Source organism: Lonchura striata, chromosome 2, assembly GCF_050655825.1.
Source record: "Lonchura striata isolate lonStrDom1 chromosome 2, ASM5065582v1, whole genome shotgun sequence".
Taxonomy (NCBI): Eukaryota; Metazoa; Chordata; class Aves; order Passeriformes; family Estrildidae; genus Lonchura; species Lonchura striata.
The window spans coordinates 14,846,250-14,868,655 of record NC_140704.1 but is presented as its reverse complement, the minus strand read 5'-3'; the positions used below and the strand labels follow the sequence as shown (position 1 = coordinate 14,868,655).

At 43.8% G+C, this 22,406-nt stretch overlaps 2 long non-coding RNA genes across 3 annotated transcripts in view; both read right to left on the bottom strand.

Annotated features, from left to right (window-relative positions):
• LOC144247590 (uncharacterized) overlaps positions 1 to 22,406 on the bottom strand; it is a 48,658-nt gene that overhangs the window by 19,483 nt on the left and 6,769 nt on the right. The gene's annotated exons all lie outside the window — the stretch shown is intronic.
• LOC146768122 (uncharacterized) lies at positions 1,345 to 20,722 on the bottom strand. 2 transcript variants are annotated; one of them, XR_014953214.1, is made up of 3 exons: positions 13,149 to 20,722; positions 11,239 to 11,331; positions 1,345 to 10,263 (listed from the first exon to the last, which is right to left on the bottom strand). It is a non-coding gene; the product is annotated as an uncharacterized LOC146768122 (long non-coding RNA). The 2 variants fall into 2 exon arrangements; XR_014953213.1 differs by lacking the exon at positions 1,345 to 10,263 and adding an exon at positions 10,419 to 10,554 and having other exon boundaries at positions 13,149 to 13,354.

Genomic DNA, 22,406 nt, shown 5'->3' with positions numbered 1-22,406 from the left:
ACTTCATGACACATGCACTCTGTGTGATACATTGCACTGGGGATCAAACATTTCTCAGCTACTGTGCTCAAGAGTGGCCTGAGGCAGGGGGATTCAAAGTGTGCAGAAAGTTTGTCTAAATGCCCTTCTCACTCACCTGGAAACAGAGATGCTCTGCATACTCACAGACCTGAAAAGACTTGACCTGCACAAAGATACGGCATATTTGTATTATGTGCGTGTCACCCATTAAGAACACAGTCTAGGGTTTCCTAAGAGCCTCTATTTAGTACCCAAGGCTGGGTACTGAGCCCCTCTTCATCAACAGGCCTCGGATCTTCTCCAGAAGGCAATTATACCTGGGCTGAGATCATCACTCAGCTTCCATGTCACTGAAACTTCAGTTTCTCTCCTGACACTGCCAATAAAACCACATACTCAATGAGCAGATCAGATCTGTTGTTGTACCGGTGTGGAAGAATCTTATTCATTTTTTTCCTGATGAACGTAGAAGTTTGCCCTTTACCTTCCCTGCTGGCTTACCTATTCCATTCCCTCACCACAGATTCTGTTTGGGTCAGGAAAGTCTTTGAAAGTAGGGGATGTCAAAACTGAGATGGGTTTGTGCATGGGCTACCACAGAGGGTCCTGGGCAGGGTGACCTGATAAAGCCTTAACACAGGATAAACTGCAATAATAAAAGTAGAACCTAACTGTTGGAATCAAACAATTCTTGCTGAGGCCACCCAAGTTGGTGATTTCAGGGGCTTTTGAGCCATAAGTGAAAGGCAGTTTTTGTGTGTCAGACTGCCAGAGTGAAATTTGATTTCTGAGACACTCACCCACAAAATTATCCCTGAGAAGCCACAGCTCATTTTCAACAGTGTCAGGGGTACTCAGAACTGCATAAATATTAAAGTAAGTCTCTCCTAAAGAAATGATCAATAAAGTGAAGCAAAAATAAAATTAATAAAATCATTCCCTGAAGTACCGTATTAAGTTATTTTGTTCTCTGTTACTCTAGTCCCAGTTACATTGAGATGAGGTAGTAAGTCTGTGTTAGGTATTTGGGATGCATTTCCAGAGAGGTGCATTGTTTTTTAAATTGTTTTTTTTCTTTTGTCTGAAACATAAAGAATGGGCTACTGCCAGAGGCAGGGTACCAGGCTTGACAGACCAGTGGTCTGATCAAGTCTGGCATATCCTTTGTTCTGCTGTTCCAATTTAATGCCTGCTGGGAGTGAATTCCAATCATGAGGGGATGTTTTTGCCAATGAATATTTACCAACATCCTGACTACCCTGGGAGTACAGTTAAAAAATTAACTCCCAGAGAAGTGAACACATACTAGAATAAACACAGATAAGCCATGAGCTTTTTTCTTTAACACTGAAGGGAACAACATTTGGTTCAATTCCCATATACATTTAAAACTAAATTAACACAAAGGCACATACTCCATGTATCATTGTTACTAGACCTGGATTTTTAGGCCATTTATAAGCATGTGGATCATGTTTAAAGAATATATTATTTTAACAACCTATTCATCCTTACAGTCTAGGAGACAAATAGGCAGGTGGTAATCTGATTTCCTTAACTGCAGAGAAAGTAACCTGTTAAAGACATAGATTTTGTGCAAATAACCCCTAAAATTCAAATCCCTGATTAGTACCAGGAACTCCTCCATCATGTTGAATCCATGGATATGTCTGTACCTCTCATCTTTACCAGCTGCTGTCCAGTTGTGGTTTGAGGATCAGCTGGTGAGAACTGGTTGATGATGCAATGTTTGTTCTACCTCTATTCCAATTGCTAAGCTCCATTAAAATAGGCAAGAAATCAATGATACTCTTCCCTGGTGTCACATGGAAGAGCAGGAAATTGCAGCAGCTATGGGAATGGTAGTTGAAGAAGATGAGGTGGGTTCTGTGACATTATGAAGTGGTGGAGGATGTTGTCACTGGGTGATCTCTGCTCCAAGCAGTTGATGAGTTTCAACCACCACACTGCATTTTTTCCATCTCTTGAAACAGCATCAAAGGTAGGTAAATGTGAATTCTTCCTGGCCCCAAACACATCAAATGAAGCCTGTGAGAACAGAGAGCATCTAAGGTCTTCTTCCCTACATGAAGTTCACAAGAAACACACCTGCAGAGGAGCTTTGTAGCACAGCTCTGCTAACACAGCGGCTGGAGAGAACTCCAGAAATACAGAGCTGCCCTGGCTTGCATGGTGTTCAACAAAGTAGTGCTGGCAGCCTTAATATTCAGCCTGTCCATCTCCTTAAAATTACAAGATTTTACAAAAATGGAAGACTTTTGAGTTATAAGTCTGTTGCGTGGCACTTGCTAATCTTTTCTGGCATTTCTCTGTAAGAAGAAGGACTAGAAATTTGGTGGGGATTTTAATATATATTTTAGTTTGTTTTATGCTAAAAACATCCTGTAAACCCTTGTTGCAGAGCCTATGGCTTCAAGAAAAAAGAAATCAAAGCCTCCCCATGAAAGCTCTGGTTCTGGCAGCACAAATTCTCTGTTCTGCTCTGTGATGTTGACCTGGTGTCCTGCACACAAATCCCCAATCTCTAGAGGGGAGAGGGTTTCACCTTCCCACTTTCATGTGCGAAATGATGACAGGGTCAGGATTTTCTCAGGTGGAAGCTGTTTTGGTCAGAGAGGGATCTAGTGTTGCCAGTTTCACCTTGAGTCACGGCGCTTTGGAGCGCTAATAAAACCCAGGCTCTTGGAAGAGCGTGCCTGTTCCCACACATGCCTTTCCTGGCACTGACCTTCTCCCTGCCCATGCAAGGCTTCACCACAGGTATGGAAAGAGGAGCAGCTCTGAGGACCTTCTTCTTTTTCCTCCTCCTCCTCCTGCCTTATTTGGGCCTCACACACTCAAATAGCGAATATCTGCATCTCATCAGTGAGAGCAAATGGGCAGCACAAGGGAGTTGTTAGTGAGCAGCCTGACATAGGAATGCACATTTGTACCTCCTCTAGTCCTGGATAACTTGGGGTGATGAGATCTGATTGCACTGGAAGGAGTGAGACAGAACTCCAATATTTATACAGGTCACCATATAACCACAAGAAAAGTAGGACAGACAATTTTGGATTAACCTGTAATGTTAAGTACTTAATCAACAACTTAAATATTCTTCAAATTCCCAGCTTGACTGACAGCATCTGAATAGCTTTCTGCAAATTAAGTGGGCTTACATTTAAGCACATTAGAGCTCTCTAGTTAGTACTGACAGTCATAACCAGGGCTTCAGATATGCATATTTATGCTACAACACAGATAGGGTGTTCAAGTCTAGATTTGAAGGATTTAGGAATTTTTAGAGTTCCAAAAATAAATGTAATGGAATGAAATATCAGAAATATGACATCTGCTCTAGTGCATGATTTGCAAGAGACTGTAGGTCTGTTCCTTTGAAAACATTATCATTGCCAGAAAATACTAAGTCCTAAGAAAAGTGTCAACTATAATTTGCAAATACTAAGCCACATTCCTCAGTCATTCCTTTCCAGGGCAGCCTGTCTACTCTGTATCCGTTCAGGATGCTTCTCTCTTTTTAGTGCCAGAGAGTCTCAGAATATTAAACGTACATATCTTCATCATCCTTTCAGGGCAGCACAGTGCTGTCACCAGCCTTTAAAAGATGGGGAACATGAGCCTTTGCCTTGCCCACAGTCTCTGAGGTAAAGCAAGGAATAGAAAGACTGTTTCCACCCTTTCATCTTCCCTACTGGGTGGCTTGGCTGTTTAGGCAGCAGCTTTTAATGTGTAGGTCTGCTGGTGAGAAGTGCAGATTAAAGCAGTGGTTCCCCTTCAGCCACAGCAGTCTGGCCTCATGCTACTGGCAAAAAAAACAAAGTCCATAGGCTTGCCGGAACAGGCAACCTCTCTATTTTTACACAGTGTTCAGCAAATAATAGGCAATTTGCAAACAATTAATATTTTACACCAGTTTTTCCAAACTTCACCTGTCATTTCCTCAGGTGCCCTGAGTGTAACTACTATTTTATCTTTTCCAAAGTGATGAAATCAAAAGTTGTGTTTACATGGATACAGCTTTTTGGCACATCTTCCACATCCTTAAGAGCAAGGCTCATAACTACTAGCAGAAAGGAACTGCACAAGGGCTTTAAAGAGCTTGTGAAGGCTGGTTTTAGTGCCTCTTACTCAGTTCCAACTTGCCAGGAGATATAGTTCTGACTTAAACACTTACATTATTAAATGCTGCCTCCACAGTGGTTTTCAAAGTCTATTTTTTTAGCCTGGATTAAACAGAACCTGAATTATAAACATTTGCTTAGTATTTCCATCTTCCCCCCACCCCAAAATTGCATAAATATTTGATATTTACTATATCTCAAAGCCTAAAAAAGCCTTGCCATATGGGACATGTAGACTGATAGATTCTGAAAAGAGGTCTATAAATAAAGAATTTTTTTAATATCTGGTGGCCAAAACTGTTACAAAAGAGTGAACTCCCAAAAACTTTCCTCAGGCCAGAGATAAAGGTGGGAGTTTTTTGGGTTTTTTTCTGAATTCCTGTCCTTACCATCATGATTAGCATAAATCAAGGTTAAATAAAACTAAGAAATGGTGACTTTTTAAAATACATAAATGAATAATCTAGAAGTTTTAAAGTTTTCTCACTGTTTTGGGGCAGCCTGTTAGGGCGCAGCCCAGGGGGCTCACAGTTCACACTTCCTGACAGATTTGATTGTCCTGCAAATTTCTGGACCATCCAGCTTGGCAAAGGCAGCTGCTGCAGCCTGGGCTGAACAACACTGCTCAGATAAAGGCTCTACTTATTGAACCACTTGGATGGCAGTAGCTGTTTTCTCCTGCAGCAGTTCCTTGGAAGTCTATCAGGACAAGTTGCCTTTTAGGTAGGTGCTTAAAAAAACAACACTTTTTATCATGTTATTATATGGAAACAATTATACAGCAATCCTTAAAAAATAAAGTCATGTATGTCATCAATCTCTGTATTCAGCGTGACACTGAGAAAATGGAAGACTTCTCTACAGACCTATTAGACACCTTGAATAAATACAATTTTCTGTTTTCAGAAGTGCCCAGTACACACTCTGCCATCACCTTTGAAAATGCAAATGGTGTCTTTGTCTTTTTTTTCATATATGTATTTAAAATGAAAATTGGACAGTAGTTTGTGCATGATGCAAAAATACCAAACTGAAGATGCCTCTTTGGGGAAAAAATAAATAACCAGCAGGCTTCAGGGGTGGCCTGCTTGGGTGGCAGACTGGGCTCGAATGAGGGGCAGAAGCAGAGCACATCCCTTATCATGGCCATGCTTGCTCAGAGAAAAGAGCTCTGCGAGATCTGCCCTGGAGGGGACAGCTTTGGTAGAGAAAAAGAACATTTACTAATGTAGCTGTTAGCTGCCATTAGCAGGAAACCAGGTGTAGACTGTGTGAATATTTTAAGTCTAATTTAATTTGGCTCTGGGATTAGGTGTGTGCTATTTATAAGCAAGCAATGCCAAGTGGTTCCTCAGGCCTTGCAGCAGGTGGGAGCCTATTTAATGTGGAGTCAGGGAGCGCTGTGCACGCTGCAGGGTGAAGCTGGAGCTCTCTGTGGCTGGCACTGCCAAAACCCAGCTCACAGAGAGGAGATTTACATTTTCTAACCACCCGAGTGGTGATTAACAGGCAGAGCATGTGCATCCCCTCGGCTTTGTAATCGCATCCCTGAGAAACCGCGCAACCTTTTGTGCCGAGGAACATTTGCATGAGGTGAGGACGAGTGGTTTGTTCTTGCTTTAGGGCTCTCCCTGGCACACGAGTGGTTTGGTATCTTCCTCTGGACACAAAGAGCCATTCCCAGCCATCCTGGCAGAAGGCTGAGGCCAGGAGCTGTGCAGCACCAGCAGTGCTGGTGAGCAGGGGCCAGGCTCAGCGTGCTGTGCACACAGTTTGCTTTGCTATCTAGATATTGAATTTTATTGGACACACAGCCCTAAAAGAGTTTCCAGAGCAGTAAAACATTGTCAGAGATAGGAACAAGGCATTTAATCCATCAGATCTGGACCAGCTGAAACTTCTTCAATGGGGCACACACTTGATCCCAGAAAAAAAGCCTCAAAATCTGGATAAAAAGTGCTATAGGGAATGGCTGAAATTAGGGGAAACTGTCAGCTCAGTTAGTGATTCTTATTTCCCATGCCCCTTTGTTGGGGCATGGAAAAAATTTCATAGTGCAGTCTGATAGCAAAAAAATTGATAGAAAATATATAATGTCATTTGTCTTGTGCTTACTGTACTAATATTACATTATTGCAAAAATAAATCCTTCAGATGGAGCAGGCACATTCCCTAGACATTCAGTCACAGCAGCCCTACACTTCCGTCTGTCTGGAACATGACAGGCACCCAAAAAGGCTGGCTGCTAGTGGCAGGAAGTTTGTCCTGGCTGTCCCAGCGCTGCCAGGTGCTGTGACTCTACCCACTGCTGACTCACAGCAGGTCTGTGCATGGCTGCTGCTATGTCGTGCAGAGAAGACCTCAAACACTGCTTGTCTGGGGTTTGTCCCATTAACTTCTTCTGGCACATTGTCCCATTAACTGCTTCTTTCTTCTCTTCCCTGCAGTTTGCAGGCAGTACTGAAATGGAGTGAGGTGGATAATTCATGTGCTGGAGGGCAGAGCTGCTGTGCTTCATGGTTTAACTGAACAACCTGGAAAATCAACTGAGAAGAATCTCATGAAACTCAAAAAAGACAAACATGGAGTGCTGTGCCTAGGATGAAACAGCCCCACACAGCAGGACAGGGTGGGGGTGAAGCAAACAGTGGTTTGGCAGAAAAGAATCTGGGGGTCCTTGTGGACCAGATGTGGGACATGAGGAAGCCCTGAGACCTTGCAGCAGAGGCAGCCAACTCCACAGTGAGCAGTGGGAGCACAAAGCAGAGGCAGCAGGCTGGGAGATGTGAGAGTGCATCTGGAGCACTCTGTCCACTTTTGGGCTCCACAGTGCATCAACAATCAGGATTGAGTCCAGAGGAGGCCACAGAGATGGTAAGGAGGTTTGAGCAGGTGATGTATGGGGAGAGGTTAAGTGGGTTTGTTCAGCATGGAGAAGGGAAAGCTTCAGGAAGGGGGTCCACAAAAGGGCAGATGGACTCAGACCCCTCAGTGGTACACAGTGATGGGCAGCAGACCAACTGGAGCATGGGAAATTCAAATTAGGCAAACCTGACTAATCAGCAGGGCAGAGGAAGGCACTGATCCTGCAACAACTTTCCAAGGGAGGTTGTAGAGTCTCCATCCTTGCAGAGGTGCAAAACCCAGCTCATCAAAACCCTGAGCAACGTGCTGCAGCTGACCCCCTTCTGAGCAGCAAGGTGACACATTGCTCTTCAGAGATCCCTTCCAACCTAAATTACCCTGTGGATCTAAGGCAATATCCAGGCTGACTGCTGAGCTGGTCACTTCAAGCATGTGCTCCAGAGCACAGTTCCAGGTTAGGTTCTTTGAACTGACCATTAAGAAGTCTTTTGCTCTTTATTGAGACCTTAGTGAATGGGTAAATAAGTGTGCAATATTGGTTGTGGAAATATGTTCCTTAATTTTCTGTAAGCCTAATGGCACAAATACAGGTGTGAATGCTTAATTCTACTGAAATTGCTAGGTCCTCCTTTTTCTGGAAATCACAACCTGATTTCTGAATCTTTTTTTTTTCCTTAAAAAAAGTATTATATACTTATTTTTTCAGCTTTCCAGAAACCTCAGATAAATTCTGTTAGTATTGCAAAGCATTTAAACACATGCTCAGCTTAATGATTACAGACCTTATTGGTTAGACCAAAGCACTTTTATCACATCCCATCTTCAGACAAAAGTCAGAAGTGTGATATATTGTATTTTTCACTAGGATTTTCTATTTACTGCTTATTTTCACTGTCCCAGTAGTTTGCAGTATGCAGAACTACATGATGAGATGAGAGAACAGTGTTGGTTTTAAAACTGCAGAAAAAAAATCTGGCATGAATAGCAGTTTAGGATTTCCTAGAAATACCTAGGAGAAGATATTGAGATGATTGATAAAAGAATGCTTTTATCAACCATCTCAATATCTTCTCCTAGATATTTTTAGTTAATGGCCATGAACCTACTAATACATCAGTGCATAAGTTATCTGCAGGCCAGACCACACTGCTAATTTAGCTGGAGAATAGGCCAGGAGCTTTCTTATCCTGTGTTAATTTATATTTGAGCCCCTAAACCTGGGTTATTGAGTGACCTCCCACTGTGATCTGGAGCTTTCTCTAACCCCAGAGTCACTGGCCAGTGAACTTCTTAAGAAAGACTCAATTTTTCCCTTAAGCACCATTTAATTGAGAGTAGTTTTCCTTCCTGCTGAATAGCCAAAATTTAGAACTTCCTAGTACCTGAAGCTACTATGAGATTATAAAACCTCAGGCAAGTTCCTATGACTGCTTGTTTATGATTTTATGGTATGAACTGTAAAACAAATACATTTTAAAGCCTCATCCTTGCACTGCCCTGCATGAGAGTGTTTCAATCTGTCACGACAGTGTCCTGAAGTTGTGCTTTTCTGTACATACTTGCAAACTCAGGCCACAAAGCCTTTTCTGCACACATTCAGCTTGGTCTGAAATGAATAGAGGTTATCAGGCTGTACTAAAAAATGGGAATCCAGCCTCCTTCTGGATTATTGGTATATACAGACACTCATAGCTGTAGTGAGATGATGAAACTGAAAGAAGCGAAGTATCTCCAAAAGCAACCTATGTATCTGCCTATGTCCTAGCTCTGATTGTCTTGAAAAGCAGAAAATTACCTCCTTTTTCCATTGGCTTTCAAACAACGATTGCTTTTGAGTATTGAGGCATCTTATGTGCTAAGGAGGTTTTTAGTGCTTTCATTAGACCAGAATGAAATTAGAAAATTAATGACCAGAAAGATCTGTTAGATCTTTCTACCGTTTCCCACCAATAAAAGTTACAGAATGGAATAAAATAAAATAACAGCACCACATTTCACCTCTTTGTTTTAGATAGGATTGATTGTAGCACGGAATGTTTCTGTTTAAGGTTATCCAACAGGAAAATGCTGGAAGTACAGGAAGTGGAAGGACTTGTCAACTCTTCAGAGACACTTTCTTTGTAAAGGTGAACTCTTTACCAGAGTATTTGACACACGCAGAGAAGAAGGTGTTAATCTGTTCACATCCAAGGCACAGTCTGCAGGCTGCTGGTAATTGCTGCCCCATAAATGTGCCTGTCATGCCTCCTTAGTCTTTAAATATCCAAACATCCAAACTCAAAATAGATGTCTGTGCAACATGTTGAGCCCAGCACTATTGTTTTGTGAGGCAGTATTATTCATTTAGCTTCAGCCAGCTGCTCTCTATATTCAGCCTGGAGGAACAGACTGGAATTTGTAACCAGACAAGCAGGCTGGGAGGCTATAACTTATTCCCTGAGCTGATAAACCAGTGCATCGAAAGTACAGTAAACAAACGCCCACTGGAAACCCATTCCAGGGCTGTGTCCCCTCCTATCCCCTGCCACAAATAGCAGTGATCACAAGGGAACCTGCCTTCATAAACAAATACCCTAGACCTTAATTCTGGTATCAGCTGCATGACATAGTGTTGCTGGTATGTAAAACACGGCACATAACAGCAGGATACACTATTAGGTCACACATGGCAATATAAAATCCTAGGTAAGGTCTACGCCTTCTGCTGGGTGGGGACCCGGAGCAGGTCGGTTGTTTGTAACTACATTGCCCTCTACTGACAGATGCCCAAAGAGGTTGAGACCCTAATTCCACTCCACTCAGGGAGAGGCTATCCTGCCATTAATGGTGAGGCAAAAACAAGAGGTGGTGCCTTGGCCCAGCCTGGCAGGAGATGCCAGTATTCATCTCCTTTGGTGGATACACCATTTATTCTAGTCCCAAAGATGGGTACTTGGCAATGAATTTATGTTCTCCACTGAGAAAGCCTCCTTCCTTTCCTTTTTGGCAAACAAATAAACAATTGTCTGAAATGTTTTCTCCACATTCTTCAACCTTTTGTGGACATTGGAAGCAACCAAGTGCATAATCCAGCTGCAGGCAAACAACCATTGTGAGCAGTAGTGCCTCCAGCCCTTCTGCAGCAGCCTGCAGCTGTGTGGAGCCTCAGCACAAGCACATCCTGCTGCTTGAGGAGCAGGAATCTTCACAGGGCTCCACAGGGATAAACTGGGAGGTCTGTCTCCATGTGTTCCTACAAGAAATAATAAAGCAATGGGTGACTTTCCTCAGTCTCCTACAGCTCCCAGTTGATTGCAGTGTCCCTGTGCTTGCCTGTGGGAGTTGCCAAGGCTGACAGAGCACTGGGTTAAGCAGACACAGCCTTGACTTCATCTGTACATCGCAGGCTCTCAGTTGGATTGTGGCTGCCCTTCAGCAGAAGCTGTGCTGTCTGCTGCTTGTAGCAGACTCTCACTCCCCATATGTCTTTGAACCACCTCCAGCAGCATGTGGGTTGCAGAGGAGATGGCACTCGTCTGTGAAGCTGCAGTTCAAAAGGCTGAGAGTTGGCACACCAGATTAAAAAGCCTGTGAACTCCTGTTCTGGGACAATGGTGTGTTTTAATGAGGTATATCACTCTCTCTGGCCTTTATTTACTTGAGGCAGCAGCAAAGTTTTAAAGAAGGCAAATGTAATTCTACAGCTATGATAGCAAGGAAAATTATATTGTATCTTCTCAATTATCAATTCATACAATCAACACTCATTTATATATGTTCCTTAATGTAGGGAGAAATCTCAGATCCCATGTATTTTCCCAAGGGAAATTTCCACTAGTGCCTTTGTCATAAAAATTCAAACAGTAGAAACTTCTTATCGGTGCTATGCAATTTTTCCTGTCTCTAAAGATACTGCTTCATGCTAAGAGAAACCAATAGAAGAAACATATTATCTATATTATCGGCATGAGAAAACATGCACATGTCTGAAAAGAGTGTGGAAAGTATATACATATGCATGTGTGTCCCTCTCTACAACAGGATTCATATGATTAAAATCAGCACATTTACTTCAGGCATGAATTATTTTCATTCAGTCACTGGTGGATTTGAAATTATTTCAAATATCCCATGAAAACAAATGGGAACATCTGCAAGGCCGACAGACTGTGGTGTGTGTGGGACTGGGTGAGTTCAGAGGAAGGAAACCAGCCATTGATCAGCTCACCATCAGGTGTCATCTCCATGGCTGGAAATGCTGGCAAGGAGGGAAGCTGGACACGGGAAGGAACTGAGCAGCAAACAAGCCATGCGTGAAGCCCTGGAATAAAAAGTGCAAAAACAATGAAGCTTAGGTAATGGGAGAACTCCTGCCATGTAGGAAGAGGAACAGGCTGCAACTCATTCCAGCCCAATCACTCCAGGACAAGCATGTAAATCATCTGAGTGTGAACACAAGATGCTATTTATAGCTGTTAGTTGAAGTACTTCTTATTTATTGTTGTATTTATGCAGAAGGAAACCCACTAGTACAGGAAAGATGCTTCTCCAAGTCTCAAGTGTTTCCTGCAAATTTTATATATGTGCTTTAGCCCAGCTTTATTTACGTTCACATTCTTTATTTTAAAAAGCATATGGATTAATGGTGCAGTGCTGATAAATATTTATTGATGCCAGTGTGGTCCCCTCCCGGGGATCCCTGCAAAGGTGGTGTGGAGGACCCCTGGGCTGATTAGTGTGTGCACCTCCTGCCAGGTCTTCCATTATCTCCTCCCTCAAGGGCACAAAAGGCTGAAACATGAAACACCCCAGGCTCATCTTTGCAAGATAAATAAATAAGCAGCAGGCAGAGGGCTCAGCGGCTCTGGGCTGCTGGAGGCCTGGAGGAGGAGTGGCAGGTGAGCGAGAGGGCACAGTGAAGGTCAGCTCTGGCTTTCCTCTGGGGAGTTTGTACAGCTCAGTTGTTCCCCACTAAATGCTCCAGGGTGACCAATGCTCTCGTCCAGAGTGTTCCTGAGGAGAGCAGCCCAGCAGCCATGGGCTGCTCTAGTCCAGAGTGTTCCTGAGGAGAGCAGCCCAGCAGCCATGGGCTGCTTCCCCCAGGGCTGCTTCCCCTCTGCCACCACGGCCTTGCTGGGAGCACTGGCATGGAGGAAAGCAGGAGCCCCAGGCAGCAGCCTCTGGCCCAGGAAAAGCCTTCCAGCCCTGCCTGCCTCCTGTCCCCTGGAGCCTGGGAAGGCCATCCCTAAACTGCCAGCTCTACAATGCTGGCAGGCTTGCATGGCTCCCAGAGGCTTTTCCTCTGCCCTTTCTGTCAGTGGGAACCCCCCCAGCTGATAATGGCCATGCAGAAAGAGGAGAGTTTGTGGGGCAGATCCTTTTACACTATTGCTTCTCATGGAATGAGACATGAGGGTGGGTGGTGCTTCCCACTTCTCCTCCTGTGCCAGCTGGCTCCTCACAGGAGCATTTCTGTCCTGCCTGACTCCTTTAAGGCCCCTTATCTGGTGGGCTGGAGATCCCCTGTCCAGCAAGGAGCTGGGGTATCTTGGATAACATTGTCCTGATTTGGTAAGAGGGAAGCAGTGAGAGAGTGCTCAGCTGTAGGAGTTGTCCTCCCTATTTGCATGCCTGTGTAATCCCATTTTCACTGCCAGTCCTACTGTAACCCTCCAGCTTCTCCTTTACTGAGGATCTCCATTTAATCCTTTCCTGAAATATCAGCATCACTTCTGTCCTTGCAGAGAGCAATACACAGATCTCAGTTATTGACTGAGGGTGTCAGGAGTTCCTGTTAGCATCAATGAGGAAATACCATTCAGTTCCTTGCTAAAAAAAACATATAATACATTGTTAAAAAACCCACAGTAAGTACTACTTAGAATACCAGTGCTTTAGTTTTAAACAAAGCCCATTCAAGGAATAAATCCATTGGCTTTTCTCATACAAAACTTCCCCTTTGTTACCACTACACATCACAGCTCTTGCACTTCTGTACTTCTGTATGCACAAAGAAACACAGTCCTCTCTAATTGTCCTTCAGAGGTAATTTTCCTGTCTTCTTAGTATAACTGTAATTTGCAGTCCAGACCTGAATTTCTTAGAGCTGGAAAAGAAGCATATCATCTTATTTGTTACCTAAACACTTCAAAACCTCTTCAGCAAACAACCTGGGTGTCTTCACAGCCAACAATATTTTCCTGTTATGACTTGACCAGCATCTTCAGCTACAGTGAGACTCCCCTGAAGTTCTGTTTTTGTGCCTACACTGGTATGAACTCATTTGGCCAATTAGTGCACACACCTGAATTTAATTTCTAAATTTACAACCTCTCTCCAGGCTGAGACCCCTATCTGTCTCAGCAGAGCTGTCTCAGTGAAGAGGAGACACATTCACCTGGTAAGTTTTTTGAGTTGGATGAACTCTGTTAGAAGTTAGAAATTTGAGACTTTCTTTGCTTGGGCCCTCCTGGCTGAATTGTCCTGGACACCATATAGTCAAATAAAAAATGCATCTTTGTTTTCATATGATTTGTCTCCTTTGCTTTTGCATTCCCCATCACAACTGAGGTGTGAAGAGGGTGGATTGTTCCTCCAGTTTTAGCATTGCAGAATGATGTATTTTAGAAGTAACCTTGGGAGATCTCACTCTGTTCACAGCAGACAATGTCCAATTTAGTAGCTAGGTGGAATTTTCCAGGTCCCACATTGTGGTCATTGCCTTTTGCTGTACACCTCTTAAAAGAATCTGGCTCCCTCTTCCTTCCTCCCTGTCCCCCAGTATCTGTAGACAGCAGCAAGACCCCTGACAGCCATCCCTGTCTAGGCTGGGCAGGCCCCTCTCAGCCTCTCCTCATCCACATGCACCAGCCTCCAACAATCTTGGTGGCCACCACTGGACATAATTCAGTATATCAAGGTCTATCTTGTTCTGGGCAGTTCAAAAAGTGGACATGGTACTCCCAGTACATAATTCTGAATAAAGGTTAATCATGGCTGTCCTCAAAACATGAAAAATTGCCTCAAACTGTGCGAGCAAAAGCAGCCATTGCTGTGTTTCTGGGAATGGGAACATCATAAATAAGAATTTTCAAATCAAAACAACCTCTTCTCTTCCTGTCTTCAGCTGAGGCTTTAAGATGAGCATCTGAGAAGTTCTGCTCACTAGGAGAAACCTGCATGGAAGCCACCTTTTCATGCCCAATGTCTCCTTCTAACAGTCCAGAAGTGGATTCATTACAAAGGGTAGAGGAAATCATCTGCTCTTAACTTTCATTTCTATGCTTTATCTGTCCACAAAACCCAAAGCAAGACTCTTTTTTAATGTCTTGGCAGCAGGGAAGAGGAAGCGTTTAGCCCAGATGCTGTATTCTGTGTACATTATTTTATATGACTTGCATTAATAATGTCATTATAATAAAGTGCAAAGAAGACATTTGATCTGCTTTGCTCTCCCCTGAAGGGAATGCATTTCTTTCTCTGCTGAGTGAACCTCCCAGCATCTCACAAACATATGGTCTCTTAGGTGTAAGTGATGCTCACTCGCTTTATTGTCTTTAGGAAAGAACTAAATATGTAACAGATGCTCAAGTACTTTGGAATGACTGTATTGTGCAAACAGAACTGTCATCACAGCCCTTGCAGTCACATTTTTCACCTGTGGTATGCTTGTTTATCTGTAGTTTGTTTTGACAATGTGTAAAATGTTTTTTTAAAAGATTGGAAAACTCTCAGTTGCAGAGCTGGGATAGTGTCTTGTCTCCACAGGTGGCACCTTCATATCTAGACTATTTAATATCTGTTTAAAACTCAAGTAAATGTATTCCACTCCCCCCCCCACACACACCCTTTTAATTTTTCTTTTTAATTGTGCTAGGTAATAGATATTTTGGCAGAAAAAAGGTGTTTAATCTTCAGACAGCAGTAGACAGTGCTTTTATGTTTTGCTTGGAATGGATTCAATTATGAACTCGGACCTGAATTTGAATTCCTTGCATTTCAGATATTTCAGATCAGACTTCAGGTTTAGACCATCACAAAACACAACCAAAATGTACATTCTGGCTCCTGACTCAATTTCTTTCCTTTCTTTTCTCCCCATCACTTTCACCAAGTAGAGTTTGAATGAGGATTTTTCCTGCCCTCAAGTTCCTCTTCGCTGAACTAAATCTGTGTCATGTCAGCAAGACAGCCAGGTCCTCAGTCCAGGGCCTTCAACAGGTCTTGCATGTAATCAATTTTCCTGGTTTTATTAAATGTCTAATCTTCATAACAGAAGAAGAGAAAGGCTTGCCATGGCCTTTAGTGTCGTGGCTTTTATATTTCTGTCTGTTAGATGATTTGTACTACAACCCTGTTGGCACTAAGAAGCAAGAAGTTGGCACTTGTATCCTCCTGGGCACCACTAACCAAGGTCTCCACCAGCACTGGGATGTGGAGCATCCCCAGCACCTCCTCTTCTCCTCTGTTTCCTGGTTGCCTCATGTTTGTGGCTGTCAGCCATGCTGCACACAATGTATGACTACTGCAGAGTTTACCTGCCCTAGAGCTTTTCTCGTGGAACCCAAGGGACAGGAGGATTGTTTTCTCTCCACAGGTATGAAGCTGTCATGGAAATGGTGGGTCTGTGGACACTGCTTGGTTTGAGGTTTGTGCTTGTTGCACTGTTGAATTTGAGAACAAGGATGCAAACAACCACATGGCAAAAGTGTGGCTAAGTGATGAACTCCTGGCAGATTCCATGCTGCCAAGAATTCTGGGATGTACCTGGTGGGATGTTGAGCTGCTCCACAGCTCACATATAAGGCAAGATCTCTGTCCAGATGCCCAGTATAAACTGAGCAAAGGCAGTAAAGATTTGGTGATGTGCAAGCAGTTTTAGCCTTTGTCTCCATAGAATGTTTGAAAGCCTCTCTTCCCAATGCAGCCAAGTCAGAAGGATCAGCTTTTCCCCATTTGAGGCACTTCATTGTGGTGGTTAAATGGATGGAAGAGAGAAGCTCACACTCAGTGCAATCTGCCTCAGAGCTGCTGTAACCTGACTTGCTGAGTGAGTTTTCTGTCTCTTTGATCCACTCAGGCTCCAACTCTCCAGCCTTGTCTTGTATTGTAGGCAAAAGAAGTAGCTTCTGCTAAAGGGACTGGAAGAGCCACCTTGCTCTCAGCTGAGACCCTTCCTGCAAGAGCACCTAGGGCTGGCAGGGACTTCATGCCTGAAGTCACCACAGCCAGGGAGAACTGCACCTCTGCCTCCTACCTCACTGTGCCATTGCAGGATTTATAAACAGGCTGCAGACAGCTCTGCCTGAGGGATATAGGCTCTGTAGTTCCAAGGGTGTCAATCTCAGAGAGAAGCCACTGCTCTTGCTGTAGGACCTCCATGTTTTCTGGGTACATGGGCCAGTGCACAAGACAGATCTGTTTCCTAATTGCTGTGCAGGGTTATTTCTTACCCTGCAGCTTGTTTTTCATCACTCCTTGTGTGATGAGAACTCAGAGGTTCTTGGCTCCCTGCAGTCATACAGTGTGCAGAGAGCTTTGGGACATAACTCAGGGCCATGACTTCTAGTTGGCAGATAAGGTCTTAAAAAACTTTTTTGTGCATCTTGCCCTGAGAGATGTGTACTGAGAGTGTGGTTTTAGCAGAGGGTCACTCCTCATGCTCACAGGTCCCTCACCCATGGCTGGTACTCTGCACCAGCATGTGCTGGGCTCAATTTTAAACTCTGCAGCAATTTTTTGAGAGGTGCTCTAAGGCTTCAGTCTAACTCTGGGATGTGACTCTCAGGCACGGTGCAGTGCAGCTGTGTTGGCTGACTTGTCTCCTCTTGTATGCTGTGGTTGGGGCACTTAGACCTCAGCAGAAGAGGAGGTACCTGAGCCCCTTCCTGTCCAGCTCACAGGGGAAATGGCACCTCACCTCCTTCTCCAGGCACCCGCAGCTCAATCAGCTCCTGGAAATGGTACAAATGCAGCTCTGCACCTGCAGGAGCACCAAAGCAGCACAGATATAGTGTCTTGATTGGGAGGGGGAAAGGCTTTCTAACATTAGCACACTCAGAGACCAACTTCCTTCTCTTTAGCTGCTCCAGGATCTGCTTTACCCTCAGTAGGATTAACTGGAAAGCCAAAGTGAGCAGAGCCTGGATTTTGACATAAGAGAGTGTAGTTTCTTCATCCCAGGCTTTCTTCTGCTTTACTGTGTTCATTTGTATGTCACTTAATTCCTGGTACCAAACCATGGCATATCATTTTAAAAAGTACCATTTTCCAGGATCAGCCCCTGCTGCCCCTCTCATGAGTGACAAGGTGTCTGGAGGGCTCACAGGCACAGATCCTGAGACTGCACAAGCACAATTTGCAGGGATAAAGTGAGAATTGTGTCCCTGAAGGCCCCTGCTTCAGGCCTCCCTGTGGTCAGGCAGGCCTGGGTGTCTGTTTCTGTCTGCAAAGAGCCTAAGTTTTAATTTGATATGAGACAAACAAATTACAACTTAGATACTGGAAGTTTCTCTCTTTAAACAAAAAGGAGTCTGTCTTGTTAATTTATTTATTCTTTTTTCATAGTGCAATAATACCTAGAAGCAACACAATTACTGTCCAAATCCTCATGCCTTGAAATACTTTTCAATACAGAAAGTCTTGTATTGATAATAGAATATTTTTAGAAGGCAGAAAAATCTTTGGAAGGTAAATGAGGATAATTCTATGTGTTTATTTACTTCAGAAAGAATCTATCTGAGAAAAACTCATCTTTACAAAACTGTTATGATATACCAATGTCGTGGGTAGTTAAGCTTCAGCCAATTTCTTTCAGTTCTGCAACTTGCAGGCATGCATTAGGTGGCAGAAATTCCCACCTGTCTCAGCACCTGTTGTTCAACTATTTCAAGTGGCATCTTTCATGGATTTTTTGTTTACAGCTTCATTAAAGGCAAGGCACTCTGAACCCCACTTGATTTTGAAGATCGTGTGACATTTTGCTGCAATGACATCTCCAGCATCAGAGATATTCACTTGTTCACTTTATGATCAGAACTGTAGAAAACTGAGAATATTTGCAAAGCACATTATGCTCTGACTGAATACAATTTCAATGCTTATTTATAAATTCAAGTAACAATGACTTAAGTTCATTTGATCCTCATTCTCATCTACAATATTCTGCATTTTTCCAAATGTAGGTTTTTATGGCTGCTGTTGAAACTAAGGCCAACATTGGTCAACACAGGTTTGAATACCTCCAAAATATCACTAAATACAGCTCTCTGCTAATTCTGAGCAGCTGCACCTTGCAGGTTCTTTGGAATGTTGGCCTGCTGTGATGGACTGGCCTGGGAACACTTCCATGAACAAGGAGCTGGCCCTGCTCCTCCACCCCATTCATCCTTTCCATGGCAAACCTGGAGGCTGATTCTTCAACGGTAGCATGTCTAATTTACAAAATCCATTATGGTGCACCTGCAGATGTCAGTATAGCCTAAAAAATATATACTTTAAAAAAGGGCTCCTAATTAGTGAAGGCTGAGCCATTCGTGCAAAACTCATGACCTCACTCAAGGCTTGGGGCTTCTCTAAGGGAAAAGGCTCCTACAGTAAGTGTCCAAATGCTTCAGTCCACAGAATCAAGGCAACTGAAAGGAGGCAAAAGGGGCAGGCAGGAGAAAATGGCTTGCACAGCACAGGTAGGAATGGGCTGGGCTTTCTACTCTGTGCAGCAGAGGCTGTGGCTCTGGGAAGCACAGCCTTGACTTTGCTCAGAGGCGAAGCTGTTGTCCATCAGTGCACCTAGAATTTCTCTTTAGGCCATACTTCTAAAAGGACCACATGCTGAAATAGTATTTCAAGACACATTATTTGCTTTTAGAACCTATGCCCATCTGTTTCAGCCTGGGCTGTTAGCCCAATATAACATTTGCAGATAAAATATGGGCATTTTTCATCATCTTTGTGTATTTGCAGGAGGTTAAAAGCACGACTTTGGGTGAGAAGCTGGAGCCTTTTTATTTCATGTGATTTCTGCCTTGGAGAAAAAGGCAGAGGTCAGATTTCCTGCTACATTCTGATTTTTTTAGAATATTAATGAAGATGGGATGGTTATTCTTAATTTGTCACTCATTAAGTTAATCCTCTGTGCTCAAGGATGCTGCCTGCCTTGTGAGCTTGTGTACCACAAGTTCAGTCCCAGCAGGGTTTATTGCTTGAGGGTTGGACCTGGTTGTCCCCTCCAACTCAGAAGATTCTGTGATTCTGTGAACACAGCAACCTTTCTGCTGCCAGGGAGGGCAGAGCCCTTTGCAGGAGGACTGTGGAGGCACTTGCTGCCTTTTTCCTGCAGGCTCTGAGGTGGGAGGAGCTGAGTTAGCTCTGTAATGTAAAGCTGTAGGTATTTCCATCATAATTTTGCAGCCTATCTGAGGTAACCTCCCTTGGAACTGAGCAGCAGATGAATGCCGAATAGCTTTCCTGTAAGGGACTTCACACTAAGCCTTTTAGGAACCGGGCTTATGGCAAATACCATGGGGATATAACACACAGCAAACAGCCTGTGCAAGAGCTGGCACAACTCGAGCGTGGTGCCTCTGGAGATTACTCAGAGGAGAAGCAGCATACCTGGCTGAGCCCCTGCCTGAGCAAGAAAGTGCCTATATGTGGCACAGGTCACTTTTTCCTCTGTCCCCCAAAATCAAGGGGGGCTTTTGGTTGGGATATTTTGCTTTTTTTGTTGTTTAAAGGTTGGAGGGTTGCAAAAACCAGTGTCAGCTAGTGGGTCAATGCTGCCAGCAGCCTGCACCCCAGCACATGGCCTTCGTGCCCATGGAAATCAGTGCAGGGGTGCCTGGTAAAGGTTTGCCTCCTACGTTAACTCCATCCTGTGCCAATTGTTTTGGCTAAATAGGACCATGAAAACATGTGACTAATGAATGCCTGCATGTTCTGTATACAGGGCTTTGTGTCATGGGCCCTGGACTGAGGTCCCCTGAGGCTTTTTCCAGGACAGACATTGCAAGCACTTGGTCAGGGTCTAAAATTAAGCCAGGAGATCTCTAGGCAGGTGCAGACACAGAACAATTGGACCCACACAGACCCAGAAGAAGAGTCCAGGACAAGAGAAACTTGGATGTGGCTTCTCACCCAGGTGTGTGCCCTGGTGATGCCCAGGTGCGGTGCCCCAACAGAGGTGTCCAGGGAGGAGTGAAGCTCCCAGGCGTGGGTGCTGTGCTGGCAGCCTGCGCTGCACCACCCTCTGCCCCAGCCTAGGGGAGCTCCATGCCTGTTTGTTGGCTAGTTTGCCCCCTTACCTGTATGTTTTAATCCAATAAACCAGTGCATGTAGGAGCCAAGTACAGCAGAGGAATGGAACAAAAGCTGTTTTTTCTATCCAAAGCAGTCACACCAGACAGTTAAAAGCTGACAGCACAGCAGTAAACAACCATTTTCTTTGGCTCTGAGAGTTTGCCCTAAGCTGAACAGAGTTAACAGATGTCTTCCAAGACTGGATTTGCTTATTGCTTTGGTCATCACCTGTTCACAGGATAGAGAGAAAAAATTTGCAGTTCTTCCTGCTAACCTCTCTCCCCTGATGTGAGAGGATACCAGCTCTTGCTACCCTCAAACTGAGTTGAAAAATAAAGAAATGACTTGGAGAAATGAGAATCTCACTGAGTGTGACTTGTCTTGCTTGTCTTGATCTAATTCAGATCTTCTGAGTTTGTATATAAATAATACTGAGGTATACACCAGACTCAGTATATAGCTCAAGCCTTAGGTCTAAATAGCAAAGCAAACCCTTTTCTCTCTCCTAGGACTCATTGCATCACCAGTCAAACTGCTCTTGTCAAGAGTTTCTGAGGTTGTGACAAACTGGGGATCTTTTGACAAACAGCATCTTTGTGCCTGGGGTTGGGGGAGGCTGAAACACCAGCTGCATGATGTTCTAAAAGTGTCATTTTCCCTCCCTGAGCCCCAGCAAAGCAGCCAGGGCTGCACTTGCAACAGAAGCAACAGGTTTTCAGGATCCATCTCAAGTTCATCCCTTAGGATAAGCTGTGTCTGAGGTGCCCAGAGGCCTATGGGTGGTGGTCAGTAGCACATGCTGAGAGGAGGAATATCTTGGATCTGTCTTTACTGTAAGTTCTCCTGATTAATTTCTACCTGTTATTCTCTGTTTGGAATCTTCCTTGATGCCCTCAGTAAACTTCAGTTAAGGGACAGACCCTGAAATAACCTTTTTTTTCCTGCCAAGTGACATAATTTAATGAACTGCAGTGATGTTTACAGGTCAAATTTTGCTGGAAATACAACAAATTAAAGGCAGAATGTTGCTAAGCTGTGTGGCCTTGTGCTCCCAGGAAGGCTGTGCAATGCTGAGCTGCCTCACCCCGTGTGCTCTCTGGTGGCTCAGGTCCTGCCTGAACCTCTGGCAGTTTTAGTTTCTACAGCTCTTGCAGGCAAAACCTTCAACCAGCAGTGTTGCAGCAGGCAGGAGTGAGAGTCCCAGCGGAGCACTTCCCAGCATGGGAAAAACATGCCAGAGAGAAAGTTCTTACTGCAGTGCTTCCCTCCTATTAGGTTTTCAAATAACAGATGTTTCCCTCTGACATTTCACAAAAACTTCTCTGTGAGGTTTTCATTGCTTTCCAGACACTTTCCAGTTAAAAGAAACTTATAAAATTGCCTACTGTTTAACACCTGTTTAATATCAACTCACAGTGCCTGTGCTAGTGCTAAAGGACTGCTCTCTAAAGGTGTCACTTCCAGTTTCAACTCCTGCAGTACTGTGAACCAGGACATGGTGGTATCTTTGATCTTTGGTTTGCTGTAGTGAGTATTCTGGCCGTGCCTGTGTGCACCTGTAGCAAGTCAGCCAGAAGCTTTGGAGAAATTTCATAGCAGGAGACTATGGAATAACTCTTCTAGGCTTTGTCACTCAGCACACATTTAGGTCTTGAATATATTGGCTTAAATGCCATGAATGAAGTGGCCTCTCATTTCTTTAATGATATAAATATACAGCATGTTGACTTGAAGGTTTTTGGCACAGCAATCCTACGAGTTTGTGGCTTATGCTGCAGGGAACAGAAAAGCACCATATTTTCAACAAACTATGGTACTAGCATAAGAGCAGAATAATGCTGTAATTGCTGTAGTCTGCTTTGTGCTCCACTTGTGCTTATTGACCTTTCCCAGCTCCCTTTGGCTTCTATCTTTTTCCTTCTTTGTAACCAGCTCTTGCCCATCATGATCTCCTTCTATTGCTGCATCATAAGTACTAATTTCTAAGGCAAAACCTCTCAAAGCCTTTCTTTAAAAACCTGTGGCTGAGAAGAATTCTTTTGCACCAAGTTAGTTTCAAAAAGCACCAAAATATAAGAGAAGACTAAATTGTTCTTTGAA